At 38.1% G+C, this 20,772-nt stretch overlaps 1 long non-coding RNA gene across 2 annotated transcripts; it reads right to left on the minus strand.

Annotated features, from left to right (window-relative positions):
- Positions 1-2,033: 2,033 nt before the first annotated feature.
- LOC143443792 (uncharacterized) lies at positions 2,034-10,257 on the minus strand. 2 transcript variants are annotated; one of them, XR_013113083.1, is made up of 5 exons: positions 10,181-10,257; positions 5,545-5,631; positions 4,102-4,196; positions 2,484-2,568; positions 2,034-2,386 (listed from the first exon to the last, which is right to left on the minus strand). It is a non-coding gene; the product is annotated as an uncharacterized LOC143443792 (long non-coding RNA). The 2 variants fall into 2 exon arrangements; XR_013113082.1 differs by having other exon boundaries at positions 2,484-2,628.
- Positions 10,258-20,772: the final 10,515 nt, after the last annotated feature.

Here is a 20,772-nt window from a genome sequence, read left to right on the forward strand (position 1 = left end):
TGGAGTAAGAGAGGATATCAGAGATGAAGACAAGAGCCAAGGACCCTTCTCTCTTTTGATGAGAGATTGGGTTGATGAACATTCAGAACTCTAAGCGTTGTGGCAAGACTTCCCACTTCTCATGTACTATAGATGTGTCACCTTGTGCATATGAGTATTGAGTCTACTCAGTGAATTTGCTTTAGGCCTGAGAAATACATGGGTATTTTCAACAAAGTTGCACCTGGCAATCAGACCTAATACTCATTTTGTAGTTACCATTTCATAGAGGTTAGAAAGATCGTATTTGTGCAGTGGTAAATTTAAAAAATACTATTTTGGAAAACTTCTGAATCTGAGTTACTTACCTACTAACATGGAGGTGGCCTTTTATCTCATGAAAGCTACTAAGTAACTTAAATACTGAAATTGGTAAATTAAAACTGCTAGATTAAAAACTGATTTTCCTTATAAATTTTTTCCTTAAAAATTTAGGTAATAGTATTGTGTCAAAATCTTTTCTCATATTTTGTAAATGACTAAAACAATTATGAGACTAGTTTTAGGGAGGTTTATAATTTAAAAAATAATAAAGTAGAAATCCCATGTAATTACTCAGTATTGGAGAGGCTGCCTGAAATGCTCCAAAAACTTTTGTGAAGAAGCTATCAAATCTGCTCTTCTCTTAACAGGTACCAGAATCAGCTCTAAATTCTTGATAATATTATATTTTATAGTAGGTGTTGTCTATAGAGGCCAGAAAAATCTATTCATAGCAGCAAATACTTACTTGGAAATAGTAGACAAGTATTTTCCTTTTTATTGTCTGTTAATCTCCTAAATATGTTGTGGTGTGTTTATCTTAAGAAGAGAACAACATCACAGAGCTCACCTGCTAATCTGGACTGCTAACGCGGCACACATTTATTTCACTCAGGTCTGGAGGCTAGTTCATGAGCAAGTGTCCAGAGGGGCAGAGTTCTTGATGGGGTATGGTCCTTGGGTGATAATCTTGTTGTTGTTGTTGTTGTTGTTGTGTCTTTGTAGGTGTTTTTAGATATGGTGGCCTCGGTTATAATGAAACTTACTAAATGTCAGAACACAGTCGAAAGAATTGTGCCCAGTGCCTTGGAACCTGGGAGAGAGGCTCCAGGACAAAAGGCAGAAAGCTTCAGATGGATTTTTTTCTCCTGGGTTGTTCTTGGAAATGATTTCATGCCTCCTATGACAAACATTTACATTCAATTTATCAGACAGGTTTCTTCTTGTTGAATGTCAGAACATAGCTATAGAAACTAACTTGGTCAGTGTACCCTGAATCTGGATATGCCCTTCTGCCTTGCTTTCATGCTTTCTCAGACATAATTTATAGTAGATGACAGAAAAATGAGTTTAAATTGGTCAGTCTTTAGAAAGTAACGAGAAAGGGGCTCTGTTAGTATTTACTGTGTACAACTGATGTTTATTTATATGTTTTTCTGAACTCAAAGAACCTTAGTTGGATTGTTGCTTTCTTTGTTACATTTGTATATGAAAGTATACTGAAACTGAAGTGTGTCTACAGCTTGAGACTACCCACTCCATTCTTGCAGACACAGATCTGCACAGGTCAGTAAAAGCTGACACTGTGTAATCCAGTCTAGCCTGAAACTCGAGGCAATCGTTCTTCCTTGGTTTTGAAGTATTTGAATTATAGGCCCATATCACTATACACTGATTTTATAACAACACTAATCTCATCACAGAGATTCCATAGTCATGTTCTTATCTAAAATTATTTTACCTTCCACAACATCATCTCACAATGCTATCCCATTGGGGGCTAAATTCTCACCATATGGATTTAGAGGTAAGAAAAAAAAAAACCTCATCCAAAATTGTAGTTTTCTGTTGACAAAAGAAGAAATATAATCTGGCCTGAATTAAAGCATTTTAATAACTGATGTTTGATAGCTGATCACACTACCAAGGTTATCATTTCTTGCAGAACAACTTTTAAAATTAATTTTGAGCTATAGATGCGAATAAGCTTTAAAGAAAATTATTGTGCAAAATGAGAAAGCATATTGTTTATTTTAAAACATTAAAATTAAAGATATCTTATGATCTCATGGCAGAATCACTTCCCTTGAAGACAGCCTATGGTAAAGCAAGAGAAAATAGGCCCTGAAGCCTTACTTGGGTCTGTTGATAGAATTAGATACAGCTACATGCAACATCAAAATAGCAAGCAAAGACACGACCCCAAGCAAAACAAAAAAATTAAAATCGCAAAACCCAACAAAAAGAAAACCCTTTTTTAGATGATTAGGGTGGCAGAAATGTTTTCCCATCTTGCTTTCTCATTCTGTCCTTTTGTGCCAAGCACCAAGATGGCAGTTAAGCCCCAGCTGCTCTCCATCCCCTTCTGGAAGGCAGTAACAAAGGATGATTTGAAACAGGCACTGAAGGGGCACAAACCACATTTTTAAGGAGATTTCCTGGAACTCCCACATGACACTTACAGTGGACGTTTTATTGCCGGCTTGATTACGTGGTCATGCACAACTGAGATGGCGAAATTACTCTTTGACTCCGCGTGACAGGTTGCTGTAATAATATTGGTGCTCAAAGTAAGAAGGATGGAGTGTAGGCCAAAGGATATATGAGCTGTGAAAAAGAATATAAAACTAACTCCTTCTTCTAATTTCAACTTCATTATAGTTTATGTTAATTCTATTTTGTAGTGGGTGTGTAAATTCAGCTCTCTGTGTACTGAAGCAGCAAGAGCCATCTTTGTATTCTGAACAAATTCCAACATGTGCTATTCTTTTGAAGAAGTAACTGAAAGTTGGAGGTTTTTTTTAATGCTGTCGACCATTAGTGGAATCGAAATTAGCCATGAGTAGTCAAAGAACACATGCTTCATAGTGACCCACATAGGAAAAGAGATTTTAAAATGTTTGTTCTTCGTGAAAGGGGTTTTATAACCTGAAATTTTCTTCATTTTTCCTTCTGCTTAAAGCTATATGCGAGCATTTTTATTACAGTGTTGTATAAGAGGTAAATTGTATTGTTACAATATACAGTATTTTTTAATACTACTTTCCTTTTTACTGTGGAAGAATCAAACAAAAAATGATGAGTTAATAATAATCTGCCACAAGATGACTTCTTTATTTACAGGGTATCAGCTTAGGCCAAGCAGAAAATACACACACATGCAGATGCACCCATGCACACACACGCACACGCACATGCATGATATTTGGAAAGGTTATCTTTGGGAAACGAATTCACAATTTAAAGTGCCTACCTTTTATATCTAAAATAAACATTAAAATTATCATTTGAGCAGCATTGGTGGACATCAAGTGTGTTAACACAGTTGTTCAATGATGATGAAGTCTGGGCCCAGGGCCATGTCACCTGCATTGAACCCTGGTGCCATTTGGTATGGAGTTGGAAAATGAGTTCTCATTTTTTATTATCCATCTGTGAAATGGGGAATACGGTATCTACTCTATAGACTGTGATGAAGAGCAAGTAAATATCGGGAAAGTTAAGAAACATATAACTGCTAATAGCCAGTGCTCAATAAGTACTATTAGCAAAATTCATAGTTTGTGCTTGTAATTGTAGCGGGAAATACAAAAAAAAAAAAAAGCAATCCATGCTGTTGCTCGCAAGCACCGGCCTGTTTTCATCTCATAGAGACTCTCTGACTCCAGAGCTCCGAAATCTCTCCACCCAGCTCGATAAATTCCCACTGGCAGGTCGCTACCACTCCAGCCCCATGTTTCCGAATTCCCAAGGCCTTTTGGGTTGCACTTCTTGCAAACCCATGCTTTGCCACCGTACCTTTCTCCCTGGAACCCAGTTGAGTTGCTCCGTGAAGGAAAACACCACACAAACTTCGTTCAGAATCAACAGGTAACTAATGGCTTGGCGCAGCAACTAGCATCCTAATTTGTAAACTATACTAAATTTAACTCCTCCGGTGGCAAATCCTGGCGGATCCACCATGTAATCCAGGGGCCTCTTGTTAGCTACACATTGTCCTCTAACCTGTCCTCAACCAAAAGCATCTGGCTCCGGCCTCCCCTCTTCCGCTTCTACCAGAAAGACCCGCCTACTTCTCACCCAGTGATTGGCTTCTAGAAATCTCTATTCATTAGGGAAAGTTTCTCAGGAAGTCTCCAGAATACACGTGATTCACTCCTTGGCCCAGGCAGCTCCTGTGGGGGAAGCGGAATTAGCATCAAAATACGAAGAGCACCAGGGCTAGCCACAACATGTAATAATCTCAATACTGTTTTAGATATATATATAATAAAACTAAAATTTTCAATTATATGTGTTGATTAGCTTTATGTTTGTTTCATTCACATTTACTATTGGACTACATATTATTGGTGTAATAACGCAAAATTTATATCTTATACAGACTTTATAAAATACTCCTAGACTACTAAAGACAGCATTTATCAAAACTTCACAGTATTATAGGTGAGATTATACCAACATCATGGCTATTTTGTATGCATTTTATAGTATTGACCCTGAAATGCCTGAACATGGCATTCAAAAAATAATAAAAGAATAACAATTGCATTCAGTTTATAAATTACTTTATCCTAAATAAATTATGAGTTTTTTTTTTTTTTTTTTTTTTTTTTGTATAGGAAAGCCTAATTTCCAAGTGGTATATTTTAATTTATTTAAAGGTATGTGAAATCTGCTCAGTATTCTTGATTTGTGTTTTGGAAATAATCAGTTCTCCGATATCATTTATTAAGGTTCCTCATTATAAGAGCTATGGAAATGCTGATATGCTGGCAAATTGCACCCTCCAGTGGAAATAATGTTTATCCATAAAGATGAAACGTGTTTCTACACTGCTTTAACATCTGCAACTCTCCTTCTGGCCAAATCTAACAAGAGTATATATGACTCTTTTGTAACTTGAAAGAATTTACTCCTATCCACACTTGTGTACTTTTGAGGATCACAGGAATGGCTCTGAGTTTCAAACTGTACTGTGTTGATAAGATGCTAAACGTTTGAAAGGTAAAAGAGCATCAGCAATTTTTTAAAGAAAAATGTAGGATAAATTGGACACACCTCACATATTGAGCTTTTTAATAGAGTATAATTTTTCCATAGATTAAAATTGAATTATAAGGATTTTTCATTGTAGATCAAGTTCTTATAAGAATTTTATAATTATAAGAAATAATTATACATATATTTCTGTGCTCATTAAACAACAGAACCCCCCCAATAATATACTCAATTATCAATTTAATATGATAATATATTAGTGATGTCATACACTTATCAAGATTCCTGGCTCTTATGTCAAGGACATCTTTTGAAGTTGCTCTCTCCTTCCATCTTTATGTGTGTTCCAGGGATTGAACTCAGGTCACCAGGCTTGCAGCAACTTACAATACAATCACCCCTCTCCCCAAACTAAAGCTGATTACTGCTGCCTCTCTCTTTCACGACATGCTCTCCAAAAGTATCTACCACGCTCCATCTACATCAGGAATTACTTTACATACCTTTACATACCTTGCTCACCTCAGAAAAAGAAGGTAAAGGTGGTCTAGGTAGGCTGGTTTTTATTTGCATCCTCAGCATCGTTTTTTAGAAGACAGTGACCTTCCCCTCGTAGAAAATTAAGATAAGAAAAAACTCTTTATCTCATGTGATCACTTTCCATAATATTTTCTATTCTTGACAAGGAAGAAGTAAATCTTCTCAAAAAACAAGCATCCATAATAATTAGTATACACCTTTGCTTCCTAGAGCTCTTATAACCCATTGCCTAATTCATTCAGGACCATGTTGCCTTTCCTCCTTGCCTAGTAGTGTAAGCAGTCACTCAGCCACCATGGGTGATTTGCTCTTACGTTCGTCCCAGTTAAATGGCTTCTGATTCAGGGTTTTCATGTCTCTGGTTCTGTTGTATTTTTCCTTCTGAGCTCTTAACCTTTCTTCTAAGATTTATATCACATGTTTATATACTAATTTACTTAGTTTGTAGTTTCTTTCCCCCTGTTTTAAACGTGTAACCGCTGTCTCCTATACAGTTATCTTTGGACCTATGTTTTGGTTTTAATGAGAAATGTTCTTCACAGGCTCATGTGTTGAATACTTTGTCCCCAGCTGGTGATGCTGTTTTGAAAGGTTGTGCAGACTTTAGAAGGGAATTTGAGTGAAGCAAGAAAGCCTTCAGAAAGCACTGCTGGAAGTTATTCCTAACTCCCCCACTCTTGCTCTGACTCCTTTTAGGAACAAGGTATCTCCTGCCCCAGCCACGTTCTGCCACCACCTCAGCCCAAGAATCATTATGAAAATACTGATTTATAAGAGAGGAGCTGAAAATATTTGGAAGTGAATAAAATAAAAACATTACACTGTTCCATTACCCAGAGAAAAATTCTTGTCTATAATTTGACGTAACTTCTGTGGTCTACTCAGTGAGTTGTTTTCTACACCAGTGACTATATCACATGCCATATTGAGACACAGGTTAGCTTCTCACAGCCATCTGTCCATGGTAAACTACAAGATGGCGCCATAACCTCAGAACAAAGGAAACATAACTTAAATAGTTGCTGGTAGACTTGGCCAAGGTTGACAAGTAGCAAATCAAGGCAATATCAAAAATGAATGAAGATGAATGACCATGATGTGTGACTGACTTCCGTGGATAAACAGTGGCAACCATTTATGCAGTTGTGCCAAGAGGAAATGAAGAAATGTGTGAGGCATTTGAGTGTCAACTGGTTCATGCCTTGAATACTCAGAAAATTAATGAATCTTATAAAAGATTATGTCGGCGCAGCGGCTAAGACGCTCGCCTGCAGAGGGCGCGGGGCCCTCTGCCGTCTCTCTCTATCCGCGCGTTCGAATCCTGCTTGTCCTGTTTATCTCCGCCCGAGTCTCATGGGAAAAAAAAAAAAAAAGATTATGTCAGTCTTTGTCCAATTCCTGCCATACTTTTCATAAAAGGCCACTATATCATGCTGCTTAGTGGTATCTTTCTCTTGGATTTCTTTCAGTCTTGTGAGGTTTCAATTTTCTAAAATAATCCTACTTTTGCTTTGCTCTCTCCTATATCTATTTGTATTATTTATTTCTCACTAATACAAGAGAGTGAATACAGAAGCCACTGTGTTTTTTTGTGTCACTTTGGTGACAAATGATTTTCTGGCACCTCTCTGAGTTAAGCCCATCTGAGCTGAGAGAGGCTCCATTGCTCACATAACACACACACACACACACACACGCACACACATGCACACACACACACACATACTGTACACACTGTAGTGGTTTGAATATGCTTTGCCCATAGGAAGTGCTACTATTAGGAGGTGTGACCTTGGTGAAGGAGGTGGGTCACTGTTTAGGCAGGATTTGAGGGCTCCTAGTGTTCAAGCTCTGCCCATTATGGAAGAGTCAGTCTCCATATAGCTGCCTTCAGATCAAGATGTAGAACTCTCAGCTCCCTCTCCAGCATCATGTCTGCCTGCCTGCTGCTGCCATGCTTCCTGCCGTAATGATAGTAGACTAAACCTTGGAAATTGTAAGCCAGCCCCAGTTAAATGTTGTCCTTTATAAGAGTTGCCTTGGTCATAGTGTCTCTTCATAGCAAAGAAAACCCAAATAAACACACACACACACACACACACACACACACACACACACACACACGGTACGGGTCTGGCACAGCCATAACCACTGAAAACAGTTGAAGCCAGCACAGCTGCTTGACACAGTTCCAGCAAAGCTGTGCAGATTGCTACAGTCACTGTCCTCCTATCTCTAACTCTTGGGTTTTGGGCTCTGTCTCTTGCATTATTGGGGACTTTCTTCATTATGATTCAATGTATATCTTTCCTTGAGAAAAAAAACATGTCTGAGTCTTTTTTGGAAAAATCTAAAATTAATTTTATCTGGCTACTATTTGGAAGTCTTCCTTATACCCTGGGGATCATTAAGCATAGATAAGCACATAGCTAGATGAGGCATCTGTCCCTCAGCTAAGTCAAACAACATAATTTGTACCAGGTAAACAATTGACAATTGACAAACTGTGACTGGCCAGAAGAATAGGTTACACATTTAAGTTCTCTTTTTATTATAAGCTCAAAGGTCTGAAAATGTAGCTTAAAGATAGGGCTTCCTACAGGGTATACCCCTGGAGGGATAGAATTCAGTAAATAAGATAGATTGATTAAAATAAACTTTTCTTACTTTATAGCATAAATAATGAAACATATAGTAAAAGCAATTAGATATTAGTATTTGCTATTCATAAAAATACTGGTTCGGATATTTTCTGTTTGTCTGGAGTGCCTCCAAACAGCAAACACTGACAGCCTAAAAGCAGGATGTCATATATTAAATGTGTTTGCTTTGGAGGAGTCATTTATTAGATTCCTTATATTGGAGCTATCAGGCCGATAATAACAAGAATTATCAGTTCTGTTTGTATTTCCTAATTGTAACTGAACTTAGATCCCTGGGCATGTAATGAAAAGTCAAATCCATATTCTGTACCACTTGGATAATCATTAGTCTGTCTTTGCTCTGTTAAGCCTGTATAAAGAAGCACTTGAATGCTAGCCAGTCAGATAAGAGATTCCCCTGATCATCTCACCCATCTCACTTCCTTCTCCCCAAGGACTCTTTATCTCCGCTATGCCAGCCCTGTCAGCAGAATCCCTCTGATTCTCTTCTCCATGCTGGGGTCTTCTCCCAGCCTCCTGGCAGGGGTACAGTTAACAGAATCAAAAGGGCTTGATATTGACAGTAATGTGCTAGATAACCAATAGAGTTCTCCAATACTAGGTTCAAGACTCTGAAAAATGAACCCCTCAGGCAACATGTTAACCAAAAAAATTGAAAGCTTATGGAACAAACCACAGGGGAAGGAGAGCTCCTGCGAGCAGAAGAGAAAGGTGCTGTGACTAAGATCAATGGTTTCCAGAGCTCCCAATAGGTGTGGTCCCAAAGGTAGGTTTCCCTTGTCTGACTTTTTGTTTGAGGTTTTAAAAAAGAGCTTTTAGAAAAGAGAGGATAACTATGGCGAAATAGCTGTGAAATGTTGATTATCTGCCTCTGTGGGTTTTCAAGGAACCAGAATCTGTGGTGAGCACGTGCCTGTTCACACAGTAGTAGAAATGTTCAGGGTCACTAGGGCACTACCATACTGACTGCCTGGTGGGGAATCTAACTAGCTGCTGGCCTCACTGTATACGGAAGTACTCTTTTCCACACATATAAACATTTTGTAACCCATTACAACTTCTTTTTTTTCATTACTTTTGCTTTTATTGTCATTTTTAGTACTTTCTGTTTACATTGTATAAAATATAAGTAAATTGCCAATTCATTTGAGTACAAAGAAAATTTACATCCAGTTTTCATACATTCCACAGCCTAATTTATCTCTTTTAATCACTTTTGCATAAAAAGGCTTAACAAGTACTTCTTAGAGAATGCTTTAACAGCCCTTTCTCCATTAATAGTTGTGTGATCTGCTAAGGGAGACAGAATTTAAGAGCAAATTATAGAAAGGAAGAATAAGATTGAAGCCCATGTTACTTGCACTTAACCTTTTGCTATATATAAGAAAAGAATTTACACTGTCTTTTTCTAATGCTAACACATACAGTTATAGAAAGGTATATGATATGTCTATGTCCACTTGAGACAAGGGAAATAATTGAAAGTGACAGTATCAAATAGAATAAAACTTAATGAAGAATGGTTCTCAGATTCTTGTTGTAGTTCCAGTTTATGGTGACTGTTTAGTGTGATAAAATTGCAATTGGGTTGTTGTAATAATTATTTTAAAAAATCGGCCACTGGTCAAGCTGTCTAGGCTGCAGAGGCTCTGGCTAGCTTAGCTGTCATGTTCAGGGCCGGAGGCCTGTGGGCACTGCAGCTAGAAACAGCCAGCCAGAGACACCAGCCCTGCCACCCATGAGACCCCAGCGTGGGAGATGGCTCTACCGGTCTTCCATGATGTCTCTGCAAGGCTAGACATTGCCCAGACTATCCTGCCAACCACACAGATCAGTACAGATGAGACTCTAATGCTTAGATTATCCAAAGGCTTGTATATTTGGTAAAGATCAATAACAAGATGCCCATACAATCAGAAGTGTAACCCAATACCCAACATAGATATACCAACTACCTTTGACTGCTACAGACAAGTGAACATCTGCCTCCATGTTCCCCTCTCTCCTCTCCGTCCTAGCTCCTCCACTTCCTTCACCGTCTCTCCTTCCTCCTTCTCTTCCTCTCTTTAGCCCTCCCACCTTAGCTCCGCTTACATTGGGTACTCTTTAATTTCAAATACCTACCACTACATCAATAATCACTTTAGAGACAAAATTTTGTAGATAGGAACAGGAAACAAATGCATTGTGAGGGAAAGCCATACAGAAGGACTGCCCATTACAACTTCTTAAATATACTCTTATTGAAATAAACTATATAGTTTATTATATTAAAGTTCGGCAAGTAAAAATGTATAGTTCTGTGGCTTTCAGCATGTTTGTAAGGCTGAGCGCTCATGACCCCTCACGAAGTTTAGAATAATTTCACTGATTGTGTAGCCATTTCTTCTGTGTCGAAACATTTGAGGCTCCTTAGGAAGGAAGCAGAAATTTCACAGCTCAGCAACTTCATGAAATTTACCAGGTCCAGGAAGCTCAGAAAGTTACCTTCTCTATAAGGACCCTTCTTCCAGGTTATAAAAGTAGACTTGGCTAGCTGAAGACATTGTCCAATGTATATTCTAGCATGCAGTGCCAGAAGCTCTAGAGATCCAGCTTTTATGTGTCTTCACCAATATGAGGACGGGCTTTCCATTAATGCAACTGTCTTTGAGTCAACAATGTTCCTATAAGTAACTCAATAAACACATTAGTTCGGTAAACTAGACTTAGCTGCAATAATTTCCACAGTTTCTTGATGGTGCTCTATCTGAGACAAAGGGATGTTTATGCCTCCATGGCAAAAGTCAAGGAACACAAATGGTGCCAGACAAGGAGGACTCCCAAAAACAACCAAAGATGAGTTGAAGAGTGGTTGCATTGGTGCTGCAATGGGTGGTAAGACATGCAACTTAGGCCTAGCTGAGGTGGTGTTGGAGCATCACAGAATCAATCCTGGTATGGCCATGTTTACCCATCAGATAGTGTATGTCATTGCTGTGATGCTGATTGCCTGCTCTGTGTGATGAGTGGTATGACATGCAACCATGTCAAAGCCATTCCAGAGTAGAATATCCTTCAGGGGATTGTCAGGGTGGCTGTCTGTCTCTCCTTTTTTATGAATATAGTCTGCTATGTATGTATGCTGATTCTGGCCAAATGAATAATGGGTTAGGAAATACATTGTAATCCCTAGTAGTATATCAGGTATGAAATTGTAAGCAGGATGCAGTGGCAGTTGTGTGGCTTCTGTTGAGTGTGACAAGACATGCCACGGAAGCATTGTATTAGTCAGGGTTCCCTAGAATCACAGAACTTATGGAATGTCTCTATACATTAAGGGAATTTATTGGAATGATTTACAGTCTATAATCCAACTAACCCAACAATGGGCAGCTGTGAATGGTAAGTTCAAGAATCTAGTAGTTTCTCAGTCCCATGAAGCAAGGTGTTTTAGCTGACCTTCTGTATAAGCTGTACTCCTGAAGAAGTCGTTTCCAACAGATGTGCTGGCAAGTAAGTGCAAGCAGGTGAAGAAGGAATCCTTCCTTCTTCCATAGTCCTTATGCAGGCCTCCAACAGAAGGTATGGCCCAGATTAAAGGTGTGTACCACCAAGCCTAGATTTGGAACTTGCTCTGTCCCAGGCTGGCCTAGAATTCAGAGATCTGCTTGCCTCAGTCTCCTGGGATTAAAGGTGTGTAGTACCTTGCCTGGGCCTAAGCTTTTTATGACCCCTATGCCTCAAGATCTGGATCAAAAGCAATTGTCATCCTATGTCAAGATCAGGGTCAGAAGCTTGTGCCTTCCAGCCTCAAGATCTGGGTCACAGTGTGCCCTTCATTGCTGGATTGTAGTTCATTCCAGATGTAGTCAAGATGACAACCAGGAACAGCCATGAAAGGCATTCAGCTTTGATTTGTTGGGGAAAGAACAAAAAGGAAGCGTGAGAAGATGGAGATGTTGGTTTGCCATTTCTTATAGCTGGCAGGATACAAGGAGCAGTGAGTAGAAGTTTGATCTATTAGAATATAGAATATTTTGGGGGTCCTAAACCATTGAACTCATAAGAAGACTCAAACAGCATTGGGAGACAGACCAAGGTAAAAGGATCAAAGAAACTCCTTAGGTCTGACGTTCAGTACATGTATAACACATGCTGGCACTGGCATTGCTCTTTGGACAAATCAACTGATGAATGCGATTTTAAAAATAGTTTTCTGGACTTTGCTAGTATTTGTTACTCTTCCCTTAATCATCCAAGACCAATTGTGATTTTCTTGAGATAGATAATGATGGATCTCCAGAGATCCAGACCATCCTTCATAAGAAGTGATGCTCATTATATAATACCCATGGTATAGTATCTTGCAGAGCAAGTAGTTTGACATATAGCAAAAAAAACCAAAAAAAACCAACAAAAAAAACAAAAACAAACAAACAAACAAAAAAACCAAAAAACAAAAAAACAACAAAAAAAACCCAGTAGTAAGTAGTTTAAATGAAGGTACCCAGTATGAGAAACTCTCTCTCTCTCTCTCTCTCTCTCTCTCTCTCTCTCTCTCTCTCTCTCTCTCTCTCTCTCTCTCTGTCTCTCTCTCTCAGAAGCCACTAAAGTTTGGGTGAAATTCTCAATGCTAGGCATGAACTATCTTCCTGTAGCTTTTGGACACTTTGTGAGAGAGTCTTTACTGTGGAAACATAATACATATGTCCACTTATATCAAATAGGAAACTCATGAGAGATGAAAATAACTATTGTACCAAAGTCCATCTTAGTGAACCACTGAGTTTTTATTGGGGTTACCAACAGAAATATGGGTGAGGGAATTCTTACAGGATCACATGTGACTCAAAGTAGCTGCAACACCAATAAAGCTCCATCCTACAGAGGTAGGATTCAAGATAGCTACAACCCTGGATCTCTCTGGAAAATTTGTAAGGTTCTCAAAAGGTCTGAGAAATCTCCTCTGGGCATCTTGGTGGTCAGAGTCTTCTCCTCCTGAAGTCATTCACTGCTTCTGAAAGCTGAGCAAGGGTCTTTAAGAACCTTACAAGTTTCAGCTTTCCCATACATGAGAAGTTTGTTTACCTACTGATTTTCAAGATCTCTTGATCTCTGGTCTTGCTCCTGGACAGAATATTTCAATCTATAGGAAACCATACAGGATTTGATTTCTTCCTCAGACTCTTTTGTTCTGTAGCTAACCTTGGGCCACTGTGCCACAATAACTCATTTGCTTTCAGAAAGGTTCCTTCTTCCAGATGATACTAGCTTGTGTTAGGTTGACAAAAAAGAACTGATCAGCACATTACCCATTCATCTGATGGAGGACATTTAGGTTAGTTCCATTTCTTTGTTGTCTCAAATAAAATGGTAAACATAAATGTGCAAACTTCTCTGAGGTACAATATGTAGATCTTTGGGTAACTTCAGAAGTGGGTTAGCTGGATCATATAGTGGATCTATTTTTAATTTTTAGAGTTTATTATTTTTCTGTATGTATCTGTGTGTACATGTGCATGCATGAATGAATGCATACCACCTATATGCCAAAGAGTGTGCTGGATCCCTTAAAGATGGAGTTTCAGGTAGTTTTGAACTGCCCTGTAGGGTACTGGGAGTTGATCTTGTGTCGTTTAGAAAACCAATAAGAGCTCTCATCCAGTAAGCCATCTCTTCAGTTTCTATTTTTAATCCTTTGAGGCACCGCCAAGCCAATTTCCATAATGGCTGCATTAATTTTGCACTCCTACCATAGTGAATAATAATTCCTCATTTCTCACATCCTCTCCAACATTTGTTATCAGAATTCTTGATGGTAGTTATTATGAGTCAGGAGAGATGAAATCTCCAAGTAGTTTTGACTTGTATTTCTCTGAACACTTTCAAAAATAATTATTGACCACTTGTGTTTCTTCTTTTTAAAATTGTTTTCATTAGCTTGTTCTATGACTGGTGGTATAATAATAATAATAATAATAATAATAATAATAATAATAGTAATAAGTTTTTGGAATTTCTGTAGTTCTTTATAAATTCTGGATTTTAAGCTTCCTGTTTGAAATATAGTTATAGACAAATTCTGTGAGCTATCTGTATGCTCTGCTGTTTACTTTGTTGGTAAGATAAGACCATATGAAATAAAGTTTCTTCACTACTGTTCTTCTTTCATTGTCTACAATATGTGTTGGCTTTATAAAATTTCCATTGCCCTACTTCACAAATATAACATGGCTCTGTATCTTTTTATTAATCATCATTAGTCTTTAGGAAGGTATCACAATGGAAACTATGTGATTTTGGATTCTTACAAATAAATAAATAAATAAATAAATAAATAAATAAATAGATAGATAGATAAATAGATAAAATTTACATCTATACTGGATGTATTAATTTGGGTCGTCTAGAAAAAATACACACACACGTGTATGTGCACGTGTCCATAATTGTATATGAAGTTTATGAGAGTGGCTTACCAGATACAGTCCAGCTAGTCCAACAATGGTTGTCTCTTGCAAGAAGCCCAAAAATCTTACAGATTTCTAGTCTATGAGGCTCTATGACTCATCTGATTTTCCATATTCATTGGAATTCTTTGAAGTAGGCTCTAATACCAGTGAAGGAATGCCTCAGTGGCAGGATATATGAAGTTACCAGAGAAAATGAAGCCACACAGGCTTAGTTAGTTCCATGTGTAGTCAAGTTGACAACCAAGAACAGCCAGCACACTTGCTTAATACTAAAAGAGAAGTTTAAAATTATCCAGAAACAGTGTTATTATTACTTTTGGCTTTCTAGTGAGGTATGTTTGAAAAAATCAACTAGTTTATTTATATCAATGTGTTTACTGACTTGTCAGCATCTGGGCATTCTACTAGTTATTAAAAGACAGCAATGTAAGAGATTAACACAACTTGTCCTATATAATTTTTTGTCTGATGGGTGAGATAGACAATAAACCATGTGGTATAGTGTATTAGTTTCTTTTCTGGTGCTCAGATAGAATGCTTGACAGAAGCAACTTTGTGGAATGAGAATTTATTTTGGCTTACAGTTCCAAAAAGGTAGAGTCCATCGTGGTTAGACCAACATGACTGTGGTGGATTTGGTAGAATCACTATATCTAGATTAAACTTTGAATGAAAAACCCATTTTTCACTAAATCTAGGGTAAAACACTAGAATGAATAGATGTTTTTTGGAAGTACTTTGACCTTGAAGAAATCATTGTAGAAAATGGTGATTGTTTTCTGTTATCTATAGAGTCATTTTGTTGAAGGGGCTTTAGAGCCTTTGCATGACTTTGCTCACAAGACTGTCCTGGCAGACCTGGAATGCCTTATATATTGAGTACTGCACACAGTGAACAGTGAGAACTAAAGCTGCAGCAGTGAGATGTTTTCCTTCATGAAACATATAGATTAGACTAGAGGCTTTTGTATGAGGAACTGGTTTTATCTCCTACCCCAAACAACTTTTGAACAGCTGTTCGAGGTCCAGTGCACTGAGACTGTTCTGCCTTGCTGCCTGCAATGTCATATTTCACCCTGAAGTGACCTATTTTTTACTGTCCCATGAAACTCAGAACACTGACACATGACAACAGCTGTACAGATTTGGCAACAGGAGCCAGAAAATGGCTGATAACACTTCACTCACGCTAAAAATCAAGATGTATGTACTTATCTTTTAATGAAGTGTCTTTTCAAACATTTTCTTACTTTATAATCCACAGCTCTGTGTATTGTCATTTTCATTAGCTTTCCTTATACTATTCTAGATGTTGGTTCTTCTTCAGATGTATATTTATCAAATGACTTATTTCAATCTGTGTATTGTCTTTCAGGGAAAAATGTGAAAACTGTTGGTGGTCTAGGCTTGAGAAATGGATCAGTGGCTAAGAACTATTGCTGTTCCTGCTGAACACTTTAAGTTGGTAGCACACATGTGAAACAGTTTACAGTTGTCTGAACTACAGCTTTGTGGAATCTAGTGTCCTTTTCTGGCCTCCATATGCAGCTATGCTCATGTCTACAAACTCACACAGAGATACATAGGCATACCCATAATTTAAAAAGAAAAAAAAGTTGATTGATACTTAGGTTGTTTCCACAACTTGGCCACTGCTAATAGTTTTATTAAATAACAATGATGTGCAAGTGTCTATATGACATGTTGATTTGGATCTTTTGGATAAGGTCACGGAAAAGCTGGGGCATATGGTAGATCTAACTTTATTTTTTTTTTTTTTTTTTTTTTTTTTTTTTTGGACCAATATACTGAGTTCCATAGTGGCTATTTTACATTCTTACCATTATTATATAAAGATTTCTCTACATAAAGAAACATGTTATCTGCAGAAAGTGGATAGTAAGTCAGACTTAGACACATATTGTATGTCTTCTCTCATTTGTGGTTCCTAGATTTCAAATAGTGTCATAATGCACCAATGTCACATTAAGAAAAGAAATGAAAGCACTTTCCCCTTCGAGGCATTTAACCAAGAGTGAATTCAGATTCTATCTCATGTTCCCTGTGTCTTCTATCCTCTGTCCGTTGTATGAGCTTGACTGTGTCTTCCTAAAGGCCATATTCCCAAATCTGTTCATTGCTTTGTGCTTGTCTTGTATGTGTCTGTATGTGCTGTGTGCTTTCTCTTACAAAGGTCTTTGCTCTGTATTTATTGAACAACACAGAAGGCATCACATAGGAGAAGGAATGAGATACTTTTCATAAAGCTTTGAGTTTTACAAGAGATCAAGTTACTGGCTCCAACTGACTCCAAGCAGCAAGTTTTTTAAACCAATATTCATAAATTTTTCTCATTCTTTTTGGTAGATTTTAGGGAGATTCTTTCCATTTCTGTATCTGTTCTTTATAGCAAATGATGAAAGTATATTATTCTGGGTCAGGAAAATGAAGGAATACATAATTTAAGATTGCAGGTATACTTTAGCTTAGGCTGTAAAAGTTGATTACATGGGAAAGCCAAGGCAAATAAGTTTTGTTTTTACATTTTTCTCCTAAAGGCATGTAAAACAAACTATTTGAGTATACAGTTGGCTAGCAATTTTATGTGACTTAAACATGTATTATTAACATTGGCTGTGAGGTCTAGCAAAAATTCCAATCTCTTAGAATATAAGATATATTATCAGAATATTGTACTGCCACAGAGGAAGATGAAATAAATGGGAGAGCATGCAAGTGCTAGTAGGAATATGTTCTAAGTACTTTATATATTTGTATGAACATATTCTTATGTAACCTAGTACCATATATATACATATATATACATATATATATATGTATATATATGAAAGAGATCAACGTAAAGTCTAATTTACTGATGTCCTTGAATCTATAGAAATTTAAATACATCTTTGCAATATTTTCATTTCATGACCATGGTGAATGCCCCACCCCTTATTCACGCACTGAAATTTGTATCTCTAGTACAGTGATTGACATGAAAGCTCTGTCTTCATGGATGAACATGACTTAAAAGGGCTGACTGGAATATTTTATGACTTCTTAAAAGCCTTTATGTAATTTATCCCAAGAGCTACTCTCTTTTGTTAATCCCAAAATGGGAGTAGAAAGAACACCAAAGCAATCATCATTACCAAATTAAGTAAAGCAAGCAATTAATAAACAAGTCAGTCTTTAATCTGTAGACACAGTCTGCTTCCCCTTAAGGTATGGTTCCAGAGGTCAGCATTGGATGTGAAGAAAGCTTTTCATAGCTCAGGGGTAAGGGCCTTACAAATGGGGGCTATATCAGTCAAAATATAAAAATAGGCAGAGTTATTGGAGCAGAACATAAGCACAACAAATTACTCATAACAACCTCCTGAAACAAAGTCATAATTTCAAGATGGTCGTAACAAGGTAGTCATAAGAACTTTTTGAAACAAAGGTAGGGTTTCAAGATAGTTAAAAACAACTTTTTTGAAACAAAGTCATGATTGTCTTCCCTGGGACAGGCAGTACAGGGCCATGAGTAGTTAAGGCCACAGATGGAGCATAGCCAAATCCTTGAGAAACAGATTTAATCATAAACAGAAAAGATCCTAGTTTATCTTTACTATAAGCTGGGTTTTAAGACTAAGGTGGAGGTAGGCTGGTTCATCTTTCTAAGTAAGGATAGAGGGGGAAATGTGTCCCTATGAGACACTGAATGTCAAAACCTCAAGCTTGGGTTACCTACTGTACTAGTTAGGGTTTCATTGCTATGAAGAAATATCATGGCCAAGGCAACTCTTACAAAGACAAATATTTAATTGGGGCTGACTTCCAGCTGCAGAGGTTCAGTCCATCATCATGGTGGGTGGGAAACATGGCATCATGCAGGCAGACATGTGCTGGGGATACAAGAGTCCTACATCTTTTTTCTTTACCTAATTTATTTTTTTTAAAAAATTCACATTACATCCCAATCTCAGCTCCTGCCAGTTCCTCTCTTACAAATTCTTTCCTTCATTACCCTCACCGCTTCTTCTCAGAGAAGGTAGAGCCCCCTTGGGTACTATCCCATCCTGGTATATCTGGTCCCAGTAGGACTAAGCACCTCCTCTCCCACTGAGACCCACCTAGCATCTAGTAGGAGAAGGGGATCCAATGGCAGGCAACAGAGTCAGAGACAGCCCAGGCTCTAATTGTTTGGGGACCAAATAAAGACCAAGCTGCATATCTGCCACAAATGTGTGTGTGAGGGGTCTAGATCCAGACCCTGCATGCTCTTTAATTGGTGGTTCAGTCTCTGTGAGCTCCCATGGGCCCAGGTTAGTTGACTCTGTGGGTCCTTTTGTGGTGTCCTTGACCTTTCTGGCTCATTCACCTCTATCCCCTACTCTTCCACAAGACTCCCTGAGCTCTGACCAGTGTTTGGTCATGAGTCTCTGCACCTGTTTCCATCTGAAGTCACTCATGGTGTCACATGTGACTTCATGAAGCCTCTCAGTTGTGCCAGGTTCCTGTCTGCAAGCATAGCAGAGTGGTATTAATAGTCTTAGAGGTTGGCTCTCTTGAATAGGATGGTTTTCAAATTGGGCCAGTCATTAGTTACTTCAGTTTCTGCTCCATCTTTATCCCTGCACATCTTATAGGCAGGACTCATTTTGGGTTGAGGGTTTTGTTGGGTGGGTTGACTTCCTCCTTGTTCCACTGGAAGTCCTGCCTGGCTATAGTCTCTATATCTAGCACTGGTAGGGTTACCTCTGTAAACTCCCCATAACTTCCCCCCATCCTAGGTCTCCAGCAAGTTACCAGAGATGACACCCTCCGACTGATTTCCACTCTCACTCCCAGCCTCCTCCAGTTCCCCAACTCCCACATCTGATCACCATCCCTCTTCCCCTCATCACCCCTCCAACCCAATTCCCTCTCTTCATTCACCTCTGATAACTATTTTGTTTTCCTTTCTGAGTAAGATTCACACATACTCACTTGGGCCCTCCTTATTAACCTGTTTCTTTGGGTCTGTCAATTATAGCATGGTTATTCTGTGCTTTATGGCTAATGTCTAATTATAAGTGAGTACACACCACATGTGATATTTTAGGTCTGTGTTACCTCACTCAGGATGATATTCTCAAGTTCTGTCCATTTTCCTACAAATTTCATAGTGTCTTTCTTTTTAATAGCTGAATAGTATTCCATTGTGTAGATGCACCACATTTTCTTTATCCATTCTTCAGTTGAGGGACATCTAGATCGCTTCCAATTTCTGGCTATTACAAATAAAGCAGCTATCTCAGGGATGCAGTGATGGTTCAGTATATGAAAATTCATCAATGTGATCCACCATATAATCAAACTGAAAGCAAAAAAATCATATGATGATCTCAGCAGATGCTGAAAAAAGCTTTGACAAAATCCAACACCCCTTCATGTCAAAAGTCTTGGAAAGATCAGAGATACAATGCACATGTCTAAAAATAATCAAATCAATCTACAGCAAGCCAATAGCCAATATTAAATTAAATGGAGAGAAACTTAAAGCAACTCCACTAAAATTAGGGACAAAGCAATGCTGCCTACTTTTTCCCTATCTATTCTACATAATATTTGAAGTTTTACTAAAGGGGGATCCATGGGGAAAGGACGATGTCAAAGTGTTGATATTCATAGATGAAATGATAGTATACAGAAGTGACTCCAAAATTCTACCAGAGCTTTATACAAATGATATGTGGGCTGAGAAGGAAATTAGGGAAACAATACCCTTTACAATAGACACAAATAATATATCTTGGTATAACTCTTACCAAGCAAACGAAATATCTGTATAACAAGAACCTTAAGTTTCTGAAGAAAGGCCAGGAGGTGGTGGCGCACGCCTTTAATCCCAGCACTTGGGAGGCTAAGTCAGGCGGATCTCTGAGTTCGAGGCCAGCCTGGTCTACAGAGTGAGTTCCAGGACAGCCAGGGATATACAGAAAAACCCTGTCTCAAAAAACAAAAAAAAACAAAAAACAAACAAAAAAAAAGTTTCTGAAGAAAGAAATTGAGGAAAAACAATAAGAAGATGGAGTTCTCCATCTTGATATGGAGGCAGCCAG

The sequence above is a fragment of the Arvicanthis niloticus genome, chromosome 10, assembly GCF_011762505.2.
Source record: "Arvicanthis niloticus isolate mArvNil1 chromosome 10, mArvNil1.pat.X, whole genome shotgun sequence".
NCBI classification, from domain to species: Eukaryota; Metazoa; Chordata; class Mammalia; order Rodentia; family Muridae; genus Arvicanthis; species Arvicanthis niloticus.